This window comes from Sander lucioperca, chromosome 17 (genome assembly GCF_008315115.2).
Source record: "Sander lucioperca isolate FBNREF2018 chromosome 17, SLUC_FBN_1.2, whole genome shotgun sequence".
Lineage (NCBI taxonomy): Eukaryota > Metazoa > Chordata > Actinopteri > Perciformes > Percidae > Sander > Sander lucioperca.
In genome coordinates this window covers 14,304,629-14,318,728 of record NC_050189.1, presented here as the reverse complement: position 1 = coordinate 14,318,728, position 14,100 = coordinate 14,304,629, and positions in this window count along the sequence as shown.

Genomic DNA, 14,100 nt, shown 5'->3' with positions numbered 1-14,100 from the left:
GTAACAAAAACGTCATAGTATAGTATGGCAAAAAAAAGTCATAGTATGTATGTCTAAAAAAAGTCACAAATACGTCATAGTATGTCGAAAAAAAGTAATCATATAGTATGTCAAAAATAGTCACAAAAACGTCATAGTATAGTATGGCAAAAAAGTCATAGCATAATATGTTGAAAAAAGGCACAAAAACATCATAGTATAGTATGTCAACAAAAGTCATAAAAACATAGTATATTATGTCGAAAAAAACTCATGGTATAGTACAGGGATCTTCAACAGGGGGTCCGGGACCCCTAGGGGGTCCTCAGAGTCAATGCAGGGGGGCCTCCAAATTGTTGTTAATTTTTTAAAGTTTTTTCAAAAATGTAAAAAGTCTTAACATGAATCCAACATATTATTAGCAAATATAAATCCCCACTGCTTACTGGCCTATAGTCAAGGTAGGTCACTAAGGCCATCCACATATGTTTGCCACATGTATGTTTAACATTAAACCATGATTTAAAAAACCAAGCCAACAATTATTAGGCTATTTAAATAGCTTAGTGTTCTATGCAAAAAAACGCATGTATAGAGGCTTTAGGCCGCTCTACAAGTTATTGTAGGCCCAGTTTAATATGCAACTTAATTCTATACAATATATTTAGTAAGGGGTCCCTGATCCATCTCTCTTTCAGATAAGGGGTCCTTGGCTAAAAAACATTGAAGACCCCTGGTATAGTATGTCGAAAAAGTCACAAAAACGTCATAGTATAGAATGTCGAAAAAGTCATAAAAAGGTCATCGTATAGTATGTCGAAAAAAGTCATAGTATAGTATGTCCAAAAAGTCACAAAAACGTGATAGTATAGTATGTCATAAAAAATTACATTAAAAAGCTGTAGTTAATATGCCATAAAACATAAAAATCATAGTATAGTTTGCCATAAAAAAATTCATAAAAATGTCACAGTATATGTCATAAACAAGTCATAAAAAAGCCATAGTATAGTATGTCTTAAAAATGTCAAAAAAGTCATAGTATAGTATGCCATAAACAATGGCATAAAAAAGTCATAGTATAGTTTGCCATAAAAAATGTCATCAAAAAGTCAGAACAGTATGTCATAAAAAGTCATAGTATAATATGTCATAAAAAATATTAAAAAAGTCAGTTTGCCATAGAAAATGTCATAAAAAAGTCATAGTATAGTATGCCATAAGAAATGTCAAAAAAGTAGTACAGTACGTCATGAAAAATGACATAAAAAGTCATAGTACAGTATGTCATGAAAAATGACATAAAAAGTCATAGTACAGTATGTCATGAAAAATGAAAAAAAGACATAAAAAGTCATAGTATAGTATGTCAAAAAATATTTTTTAAAAAGTCATAGTATAGTATGCCATAAAAAAATGTCAAAAAGTCAGTATAGTATACAGTATATTAATCTCACTTTACATCTACTTACGTTTTTTTATTTCTTGCACTGTAGCTGTTACCTTATAAACTTATTGACTAGCTCTTGTCTTACTCTTATTAATTAGTGGCCCCTCACGAGTGACGCTGGAATTACGTCCTGTCATCAATGCTAGGCTATAAGCAAATGTTAGCAATTTGTCGGTTGACAACTCAGCAATTTAATGTGGAGATGAAAAAAATTATTTTGTTTTATGTGTGCACTTTTCCTGGGCGACCCGCAATCATATGCTGGCTCTCTGAATTGTCACTCCATCATCCAAACTTTGAGCCTAGACATCTAGACGCACCCTAGCGGCAGCAAATGTAATTTGCAGCCAGGGTCAGTCTAGCAACTCTCCGTTGGCTTGCGAGCTGGAAAAAACAAACTCTGGCCGGGCCAATCACATCGTGTGTAGAGTCAGTGGGCGGGCTTATGGCTGCTGCTGCTGCTGCTGCTGGCGAAGAGCAGTCTTTAGAATCAGCTTTGACTCTGGAAGACTTGGAGTTAAGCTTTTCTTTGAGAAAAGAACAAAGAACGGCACTGAAGTCATTCTTAAAAAGGAAGATGTGTTCGGAGTTTTGCCGACTAGATACGGCAAAAGTTTAATCAATCAACTAGCTCTGCTACCTTCTTCGTTGCTCTGGTTGGTTGTAGCGCGATCCTATTGCGTCCAGTGGGAATTTGACAGACAACTGTTTATCCCGCCCCTTGGACTGAGCCCTGCCAATGGTGAGTTCCCAGACCCAACATCTTGATGTGGGTCTGGCTTGTCTACTAAACTTTGAGAACCTCTGGTTTACAGTAGTTGTGCCTTGGCTGCAGAGCTTGTATGGACGTTGCCACGGGACCAGTGCTGGCAAGCAGAGACTCAGTTTGTATCTGCAACCAAAACATATTTGCAGGAAAGGATCTGGGAGCCCCAGCTTGGCAGTGTGAAAGCTTTTGAAGAGAAACACTGTGCACATTATTTTCACAGTGTGTTACAGATCAGGCTGAAGAAGGTCCATATTAAAAGCTTTCACACATATTCCACATATTTTCAAGATGGTGATGTATAAGTCTGCCAGCTATCAGAGCAAACATGATTTGCATTGAGTTGTCACACAGTCACTCGCACTACTGACATAAACTTCACTGACCTCGAACAAATCCACAGACTAGCGATTCTTGCGATTTCTTGGAAACTAATTTACTCCTAACATTTAGCCAAAAAGAGCGGAGGAATAAAGCATAATTGGCTGTCTCTGTGGTCGGATATTGATTTAAATAAATTAATGTTAATGCCATCAAGAAAATGGTGGCGTGGCAGTAGCTAAATTAACAATGCAAATCCACAGACAGCTTGTGTGTAATTGCAGTACCTCATTTGTATGCAAGAAACAGTTTTAATCTCCCCAACTAACAGTGAATACAACACAGGTCTCGTTCAGGACTACTATCCAGCTACCAGTACTGTAGACTCTTGTCAGAGTGTCAAGAGCAGGCAGGCCTTGGATTGCCATGTGCAAGGCCTGCATTAAAGTTTTAGTGCGCAACTTTTCGATATTGATGAACGTCCGTTACATTCAAGCCATTGCCAAATGAGTTGCTACAAAGCTAATGAAGACTATCAGCTCCACACAACTCTCTCTGTATGACTATGTTCAGAAGATTGTGTCGTCCGGTGGCTTCCTGCGCAGAAGCTCGAGTGAAGATAATTACCTATTCTGAAAAGAACATCATGTTTTTTTAATCCTCCGTGTCCTCCTTGGCTACTAGTAACTGCGTGGAGGAGGGGTGGGGGTGCATGCACATTCACGTAAGGCTTGTATCATGTGGACGCGCCGACAGTTTTGTTGTCATTACTTAGAATTCATCATGGGGGCGACAGAAACTACGCACTATAGCTTTAAGTTTAAATATAAGTCTATTGAGACTTAAAGTGACTTAAAGTGTTCTTCTGCTTTTTGGCATTTCCCCTTTCCTTTATTGTGTTATATATCTTTTTTATGTGCATGTAATAGGCTTCAAAAGTGAAAAAGCCCAAAGTCCACCCCAAAGGGACTAACCATCTCCAACAGAAAACACTGTTCACAAACTGCTCCAAACAGCTCTATTGTAGTCCAGCCTTTACTTCCGTGACAAACGTGCGTCACTTTGTAACACGTTATAATGCTCGCCTAGCTGCTAGCGTGGCACGCCCTCACACCCTGCTTCTGATTAGCTAGCAGTGCTTACCTAGGTACTGTGCATGTGCGACTCCCAACAAAGATGGAACAGAAGTGGGATGCCTCATTCTGTAGCTAAAACAGAGAGCTTTTAACACCACACTTAATCAAACAAGTTCTGCACACTCTAGCTTTATCACATCTTGACTATTGCCCAATGATATGGTCAAGTGCTGCAAAGAAAGATCTAGGAAAAGTGCAGCTGGTTCAGAACAGAGCAGCTCGTCTTGCCCTTCAATGTCCAATTAGGTCTAATGTAAACAACATGCATGTTAAACTCTCCTGGTTGAAAGTTGCAGAGAGACTTTCAGCATCACTTTTTTCATCAGCTTTTGTTAGAAACATGAATGAATTAAAAATTCCTAATTGTTTGTATAGTCAACTTACATTTAGCTGTAACACACATAAATACTCCACTAGACATGCCACTAGAGGTCTTTTTAAAGTTCCTAGAGCCTGAACACAATCAATGCAACGTACAGTATTGTATCGAGGGATGGTTGCTTGGAACTCACTTCCAGCAGAGATTGCCAAAGCACCTAATATATCAAGTTTTAGTAATTTAGTTCCAGCATACATGGAAAGGAAAATGTATATCTGCAAGAAAAAGAATACTAGCTATACTGCTGTTATTTTTATATTCTATGACTGTTTTGTCTGAAAATGTCTTTTTTTTTTTTTTTTTTGTAGTTTTGTTTGTTTTGTCTGAAAATGCAGTTTTATGTTCTGTGTGGACCCCAGGAAGAGTAGCTGATGTTCTGCATCAGCTAATGGGGATCCTAATAAAATCAAATCAAATGCAGCAATGTGTAGTACAACAAAAATATGGTGTTTTTGAAAATAAAACCATGTAAACCTATTCTGATATAACCTCTAAATACAATTATGAACCTGAAAATGAGCATAAAATCAGCACTTTAATGTGAGACTGGCTTTGACAAGTCTACAGATTTAACTTGGGGTTCACTTTGACAAGATTTGAGATTTGACTTGAGACTCACTCACACGTTTTGAAACTTGATAGGCAACTTGCTTTGACAAGACTTGAACTTAAACGTCCGTACTGACTTGAGACTTGCCTGTTTTTCCATAAAAGACTTAAAAACAGCTCTGCCATCTACACCTTCCTATACAGTAAGCATTTAAACTTCCTACTGTTCACCTACCTGTTCACCTACCATTATAGACAAGCTGCTGTTTTCAGATTTACGGGTGCACTGAGTTCAAAGAACAAAGTCTGTAGAGGTAGCGTATAAAGATCCGAGGCCATTCAGTTCTGTTCTTTGTACTGGTTCAATTATCGGAAATTTCCTTCTCCCTGTCGCCTCTAAGAAAATTACATCTTCTGAATAAGTAACTGGTGCTTGCAAATCAAACTGATTTGCTTTGTCAATCTTATACTTGTCAGAAAACAAAGTCAAATAACTCAATCTGTTTCATTATTCATGCAAGGTAATTTTCCCCCCTGTTCTTTTTGGTACTTCATCACTGATCCCTGACTAAATTTCATTAATTATGCAGGAACCATGAGAGTATTTTTCAACTTTTCAGACAACAGCACTTTGAGTCTAGAAAGGAAATACCTGCCACAAAGCGCATTAATAATTCTCAGAGAACATTAAATACATTGTTTGTTCAGTGTGCAGCATCTGATGTCCAGTGACTATAACTTGACCATTTACTTCACTCCTGCGGTTTTTATAGGATAAGGAGGGAGCACCTTAAGTCAACATTTTAAGCCACACTCCAGTCTATAGGCACAATTTACAATAACAATTCCCTCAAACTGAAGCAGAGGAAAAACAAAGTTAGTCAGTTTGATACAATATTCATGGTTTATATAAGTGTATGGGCCCATAAAGCTTCAAGCTATATTGTCAACTCTGACTGCAACAAAGCTATTCCATCAGTAAAATCCGCAGTTGAAACATAAAATAAATACCTAATGTCATTGCATGCTCACAATTTCTTTAAATAATCAGTCTCGAACTGCAGCAAAGATGGTGGATTACCTTGTGCAAATTCGTTACACAAAATGTCAATTGTCAGACAACTTGAACATAATTCACTGAACTGAAGCAATATCACTTCTTAAATGTTTATACATACAACTTTCCACCTCCACATCATGCGCTGTTTTGCCCAAGACTAACCGTCTTTAATTCATCCAACATGTAATCACAAAAAAAAAAAACATTTTTCCACTGACTATCGATCTGCCAATTGTCCTTGTTGTCCTCACTACATGATGTTATTCATGCCACTATTTTCGTCATTTTTCAATCAATTCTCATTCTGTGTGGTGCACAGCAATGAATTAGATTACTGCAGCACATGTTCTCCAGGTAGTGTCTGGCAGAGCAACAGAGAGCATAAAGGACACCGAAATGAGTCATTTGTAGGGTAAATGTCTTTACTTGCCTTTAAAAACACTATGCCTGGGGTATTCAATTCAAATTCAAAGAGGTCCAGCTACTAAAATCCCCTACCCTTGTTTGAATTGCATCCCAAAGTCTACCAACAACGTGCATTTCCATACGATTTCAACAATATTTATTGTGAATTTTCAAAGTAGGATACTTTTAGCATACATACTTGTATGGCACTTGTTTGGAAAACAAATAGCTATCTGTACGATACATACAGTTAATCCTGGCACAATGAACTTAAGGTCTACATTTCAAGTAAAAGGAAAAAAGGCTTTTTAAGGTGTGTAGTACTACTTTGGTTAGACCAGGGAAAACAGTTTTGGACAGTCTGTTGTATCATGCTGGTATCTCTCTGACGTCTCTCTTACGCTGCTGTTCTCTAGCGAACTGTCTATGCACGGTAAACAATTGATTGGATTGGCTCAATTGAGTGAAGCTATTGCTGCATTAACTGGATTAGCTGTGACCGTCAGAAAAAATCCAAGCTCTCTGAAGTTTCTATTCTCATTCATTTATCAAAAATTGGTCACGGATCCAGACAGAACCATCCCTCGGTCCAGGTATGGACAACGGTCCGCCATTCAGCGATGCCCGCACTAAACTAATAATGATATCAGATATTTCACAAAGGCGAGACTGGCTCATGAGTGGAATCATATCGAACAGCTCACAAGCACGTAACGTCACATGTTGAGTATGGCTTTACTAAGTGTTGAACAACGGTCTTTTAACTCGCGCACTGATGCTTGAACCTACAACCTCATGGCTTCTAAGTAAATGCTATGCTTCCCCAAATGCTGAGCGGTTTATCTGTCGGAAGTGATTTGTTGAAAATGGTCAAAGCCTGCAGGGTTTAGTAGCATTTCCAAACGGCAACCCAATAAACTCCAGTGCTGACCTTTTTTGCTCTGGTCATTGGGCCCTAGTCATTGGCCTTGTTCGGCCCAACTCAATTAAGACCCCTAATGTCTCACACAAACACACAAAGAGCCTCTTGCAGTCAGTGCCCACAAGGCATCTCAAGAGGAAATGCCTTAATCTTGTTTTTCTATCCCCCCTGTGCAGCTTTTATTCTCTTTGGGCTGCAGCTGTTTGGTTGCCTAATGCTTTCGCCTTTATTTCTGTTTTACTTTCACTTTCAAATGTGTTCATATGCTGATAATAGTCTATTATAATTTGCTTATTACATTACAGTTGGTGGTTTATGGACAGTAAAGGATACAAACATCATCATTATCTCCACACAAACTCACTGCTGAATATGGTGGAGACTGAAAGCGCGCATGCACACGCATACATACATCAGTGACGGTACATTAGCTCTCTCGCTCTCTCAATATGTACATTGACACATCCTAATGATGTGTTCTTCTTGCTGAGTACTGAGTGTTCACTGTCTTTAACCTTTTTAACCCCGCTCCACCCCCCCATTTATATATATATATATATATATAAATAAATAGGTCTATAAATCTTGATAAAAGGTTTGGTTCATTTCAGTTTCTATCTAAGTAAAAGACAACTAACTGCCATCCTCAGTCTACACAGACAGGCAAATTATAAGAAAGTTGAAAAAGGAGACTAACAATATTTGGAAAGGTTTTCTTGAGCTAAATGTTCTGTATTGGTCCGAATAACACCACAACATAAAAGGACATTTGGATGCGATAACTCTAGCCAACAAATTCGCTCTCTCATTTCTCAATCTCTCATCGGTTAAACTGCTCCAGGCTGTGCTCCTAATCTGAAGTTATGATTCACTCACTTGCTTTGGGCGAGATGATCATGGTGTAAAATATTGATTTAGCTCAGACGAGTAACATATTTGAGCTTTTAAAATGAATCATATCGCTGCAAGAGTAATGCGAAATGGACCAACGGCTGCCGCATTTTACTGTGTAAAACATAAGGGAATATTTTAGTAAAAGCGCTTAGTTTCTGACCTCCCTCTTTCTCTGTGACACATGGAGTGAGCTGTACTGCTGCTGTAGTAAGCCTTGTTTGGGTGTGAGTTACGTAATGCACCAAATGGGGACCTTTTTTTTGTATCTGTTGGCAATTAACAACAATGAATGTCCATCCAAACACAAACACTTCAGCTTGATCATTTGATGCTCATCTGCTGTGGAAAACAACAGAAACTGTGAAGTGGCTCAGGGAACAAGTGCAACAACCATGATCCACTTAGTGACATCATTACCTCGGCACTAAAGCACAGCTTTAGTTTTTTCCACCTTTGCCTCATCTATAGCACTATTGATTTCCATTTGTCCTTTGTTTAGACAAAAGGGAGTGCTAATGGCTAAACATGATGATCCTGCTCCTATTACCTTTCTATATTTTACCATTAGCGCATCTCACCTAACCTCACTTAAACCTCGCCTTGCTGTTTTTGTCTTAATGTTATCCTCAGTTACCTCTACTATCTGTGTTTCACAGGCTGACAAAGATGCATGAGAAAAGCTGCTTTAAAACGCAGAACAGTTATCACAGAGAGGGCTGTGAGACACAGCGTGACTCAACACAGCACGATACAAATGATCCTTGAAATGACTTGCTGATTTTTGGAAAATAAGTTATCACTTTTTCAAAAGGGATGCGTGGTGAAGCCTGAAGACAAATCGGAAAAGTGATGATGATTTTTAGTGACATCTGACTACTCCTTGCTTTTTCAGTCCTGTGGCTTTGCTACAGTATGTGCTGAATGCTATTTTTATTTCAGTTGCTTCCCCTCATTAGAATAAACATTTTAATAGTAATACAATTATGTCAAGATGTTTTGATACAGGAATTAGCAGTTAAACAAAAATGGTTGAAAGCTTGATAAACATTTAAGCAACTTTCCTCTGCTTTTTCTAGTTCCTACTTGGACTTTAAAGACTGCGGATGTTCCTGTATAGCACGCAGATACACCCAGATATAAATACATGACAGACTAATATTGACAGAAGTGTCACATTCAGCATTTAAATTGTGCACAAAAGGCACTTTTTCACAGGAAATTCTGGTCAATTTTCACTTAAGCGCTACAAATTAACATGGTAACGATAGTATTATTATATTATTCCAAATAAATTGTCTTCTTTTGGTGACATGACATCACATTTATCACATCTGAAGTGAATTGTGGCTCCCAGAGACACTCCTACTGCACATGAGTCATTTTGTGCTCTGTAGTGGACATGTGGGCACTTAGCACACCCTAAAGCAAGACCCTGACATCCTGAAATGAGGAGGCCTGATCATCATCCATAGATGCTATGAGGTGAGAGAGGGTGAGATACAGCATCAACAGACAGGACCGGAGCAGAGGCCTTGGTGCTGTGTTACATTAACTCTGACACATACTGACCAAGTGTGACCAGCACAGAAAAACACACTGTTTGTTTAGGGAGACTGGGTGGACTTCAACAGACTTTTTTGTAATGCTATGGTTAAAAAATGTCGGTAGTTTCGGTATTATATTCTTCCTATTCTGCTGTGGGAGGGCTTCATAGCCCCAGCAGTCTATAAGCTGTCTCTTTGCATGGGTGATTATTACTTGGTATCATTATAGAGTTATCAAAGATAGTTATGTAAGAAATGCTACTCTAAAGCGTAGAGTGTGATGGGGTTGAAAGTTGAGAAAATCATCTACCTTTGTCGTGGGACTTCTTCAGGCTAACAGCTTCAGCTGCCCCGTTGGGCTTCTCAGTAAACTGAAGGGTATCCCGGCACATCTGTGCGGAGCAGAAAACATGGCCTTCGATTAGCTCTTCAAGGCAGAATCAACTGAAACTCAACACACCCAAAGACTTGACATTTTGGAGATGAGTCACAAGGTTTCAGCGGTGTGGGCTGTGAAAATAGATAACCATTGCTCAGCAACATGTTGGTCAGATTACATCTGTGTAGTCAGTGCCTGTTACATGTGTGCAGATACTGTAAAACTCCTGTACAAATCTGACATTGTTATGAGGATGCCACTAATCTAGGAGGGAAAGCACTTTTATCAGTCTGTTTGCACTTTTGTCTGTTTAATATGCGAGACAGGTTCACTCATCTCATTTGGTAGCTGCTCTCTTGACTTTTGGGAAATATACTAATTGGCTTTCTTGTCTTGTCAGTAGATGATAAGATAGATACCACTCTTTTAAGTCTGTATGGTAAATATGAAGCTACAGCCAGGAGATGGTTAGCTTAGATTATCATACATTCTTCTTCTAAATTGAAGCGGAGAGAGACAGCTAGTCTGGCTCTCTTCAAAAGTAAAATTAAATCACCAAGATACAATGTGTTAATTACCGAGCTTTAGAGGCGCCGATAGGTGGATTTTTTAACTTTGGAGTGAGCCAGGCTAGCTGTCTGTGCTTCTAGTCTTTAATGCTAAACTAACTGTCCCCTGGCTGTAGATGTCGAACAGATACATCACAAATGTCTATGGTGTCATTTAAAACCTTTCAGAAAAAGCAGCCAAAACCCCTAGAAAACAAGCAGACCTGCTCAACAGTTTCATATCCATTCTTTGGACTTTAGTTTGTTATTATAAAAACAATAAACTAGACTATGGTGTATGGATAATGGTGTGTAATTTTACCACATTGCAATACACCCACAGCAAAACATCAGTACTTTTTTTTTTGCTAAATGTTGTGCTCCTTTGATAATTGAACATGCTCCCTCACTTGGAGGAAATGACTGAACAAATGGTATAAATGCAGGTAGAGCTATATCAAAAATACTATTGAGTACTTAAGGTAAAGCCTTTTTGTCAGTCACTTTGGTTCTACTTCTGTAATTAATTCAAACATAGATGCATTAAGAAAGTGCGTCATTACCTATCAGAATTGGAAATAATGGAAGTTAATGGAGTGGTAAGTAGATATTTAACATTTTCTTTTAATTTATTGCTAGTTCCTTTTATATATTCTGAAGCTTAGAGCAAAATAGAGAAACTGAAATAAATGAATAAATCAGTGTCTTCAGTTGAAAAACAGAATGAAGCACCAGTAAACTTATATGTAGGAAGGGTAGTAGACGATACAGCAGTCCTTCCAGAAAAAGGCAAAGTTTTTTTGTGATTGTTGCGTGCAAAAATCCTTGATTATGCGGCACGTTTTCTTAAAAAATGCAATGGAATATGCGGGATATTTATGCAATTTTATGCGATGAAATTGCGAGAACTTGCAAAAATTGCGGTTTCATCATGGCTTCATCAATTTGAAAAACTGACGCCCCCGCATAAATATGCGGACTTTGGCTGATTATGCATTGAATTATGCAATCGCATAATCGCGTTTTTCTGGAGGGACTGATACAGAAACACAGTGTGAACCCATCGTAATTGTCACACAATCATGGGGACATTGCTTTTAAGACTAGCATCAGGAGCTCAGTGCTGCTTTTCTTTAAATAACAATTTATTCAAACTTGCAGTGTTTTAAAAGCCACTTTAATCTCTCGTCTTTTCTCTTCACTTGCACACAAGAGCGGACGAGTGGGAGTTGTCACAACATGCCACCTCAAACAAACAGATTTGAATTATGGACCTACGCAATGAGATGGCACCTCTGACAGTTTTTAATAAACGCTCTCATGCATAATGGAACAATTATAGTTTGATGCAGGGTTTCACAAAAGGATATTGACATGGCATGTTGATATAGGATAATGGGTCTTCACTTATAGTAGCCATATTGACGAGGTGCAATAGTAAAAAAAAAAGACCGACAGAACTGTTGATCCATGAGAGATATAGTTAATATGTCTTATAAAATAAAACTGTAATGAGCGTCTATGGAGAGCAGCATCCATTGTTATGTCACCATGCCTCCACAACTAATGGCATTTTTTAATGGCAGCAATGCAAAGCTTACACATTAGGGTGGTATGTGAGTGAGTGTTTTTTTCTTTATTCCAACCTGTGATATGTCATCGTTAACAAAGTGTACTATTAAGTTTTTTCAAGCACAATACCATATCAATGCCTCAAGTATAGAGCTATAGAGCCAGGATGTGGCTAGGTTAGCTTGGCATAAAGACTGGAAGCAACGGGAAAACTAACTAAGCTCTCTCCAGGGTTCAAAAATCCACCTACCAGCACCTCTCAAACTCATTAATTAACAGGTGTCATGTTTGTTTGAGGTGGGTTAATGAAATGCTTTAAGTATTTTAAAGATATCTCTAAGGGATTTTCCCTTTATTTAGAATAGCTGAGGAAAGACAGGAAATGTGACATGCAGCAACGGGCCCTGGGTTGGATTCAAACCCAGGCCGCTGGCGAGGACTGAGCCTACCTAGGGTAGCCTGGGGTAGCTCTACCAGGTGAGCAAGAGGCCACTACTGCTTTAAGTATTTCTTGTGGGAATAAAGCAGCTCCAATTAAACAAAAAAAGCTTTTCTAAAAAAGACCAAACGCTACAATTAGGAGGCTCGGTCAGATCGAGATGCTTTGATTTTTGGTTTGGTTACACACTCCTGGGAAATAACCTGACCTATGAAAAAAGTGCCTCCTCAAAGAAAGAAAACTACAGAGAGAGCAAAGAAAAGGCAAAGTCATTAAAAAGCAATTACCAGACTTAGCAGTGTAATTAAGACACCAGGCTTTAGGACTACACAAGTCACTTGCTGCTCTGCTTTGTGATCAACAATACCACTATAATAATACCAGTTCCCAGGTGTGTTTGTGCATGTGAATTTGAATGTAATGTATGTGTATGGGGCAATGTGTCATGATATTATAATTGCAAAGTTTGGTGGCTGTTTTCCAATCTGCTTATAAAGTGGGAATCAGATAACCGCAGGCTTCCTGGCTGTCCTGACAGAGGCTTGATAATGGATTGAAGAGGGGGACAGAATCGATACGGCTGTCCCCACTCTGGGCCAGGAAACCATCACTGGAGAACACACTGTAAAGTACAAGGGATCACCTGACTTGCACGGGCCTGTCAGTAACCTTAATGCTTTCAGATTCAAGCAATCTGTCAATAGCAATCAGGAGCCATTACTAAAAGTGGGCAGTAATTATTCTTGCAAAATCTTAAGATCCGGGGTTGTATCAGGGATCTGCACTACTTTGTAACTGGAGACCAAAGTCCTTGAATAGATTTGTGGACATTGTACATGTTCTGCCTCATTTTTCACTATTGCATTATCTCAGCATCTATTGCAAGCATGCATCTGTTCAGAAGGCAATTTCAAACATTTTAAAGATTCTGGAATAGTTCTTGCCTTTGAAAGGAGGTCAATATTGTTTATAGAAAGGTTTTTTCATATCTTAATTTCCAAGGACAAAATGTTAAATAGCTAAATAAATACGTATGACCAGTAAAATGTGCTGTATAAACTGAAAGCACAAAAAAGTAAAAAAAAAAAAAAAAAGTCTTCTGGTAGCTGTGCCAAGAGAAATTTCAATCATTCCCAATCTTGCAGAGACGGAGAGTGTAGGTAAATGTTAGGAGATAACATGGACACAGGCTAATTATTGCTAACTAAAATGCTAGTTAACATTAGTAATTAAACTTAAACAGCTAATGTAAGTTGAAACTGCCTGCGAGCTTCTCCTATAATATACGGTAATTCCTCTACTATGTGACAGAAAGTCGCGTGGTTATGAAACAATCGTTAGCCTATTTTTACAAAAACGTCTGCTACGAAGCCATAACGTGAGATACAAGGTAATGGAGCCTTTTATACATTGTCGTGTTTCTTTAGAAATAAACAATGGACAAACGCTTCAGATGTAAAGTTATTCGCTGTCAAAGTGACGTCAAAATGAATGGCAGTCAATGGAATGCTAATGAGCGTTTGGTAGCATCAAAATGGCGCCATAGAAGGTTCGAGTTCTGAAGAGAGGCTTACCCATAGACTGTATATAAGAATGGACCAACAGATCCCGTTGCTCTGGACGGAGACCAGCGAAGGCCATTAGAAGCACTTTTCCGGTGATGGCTGAGCGTTACTGCGCAGCTGCAAACTGAGAGAGACGACGTAAATGTGCCATGAGCAATGTGTCTGAAAGTTGTAAGTCTTCTGGTAGCTGTG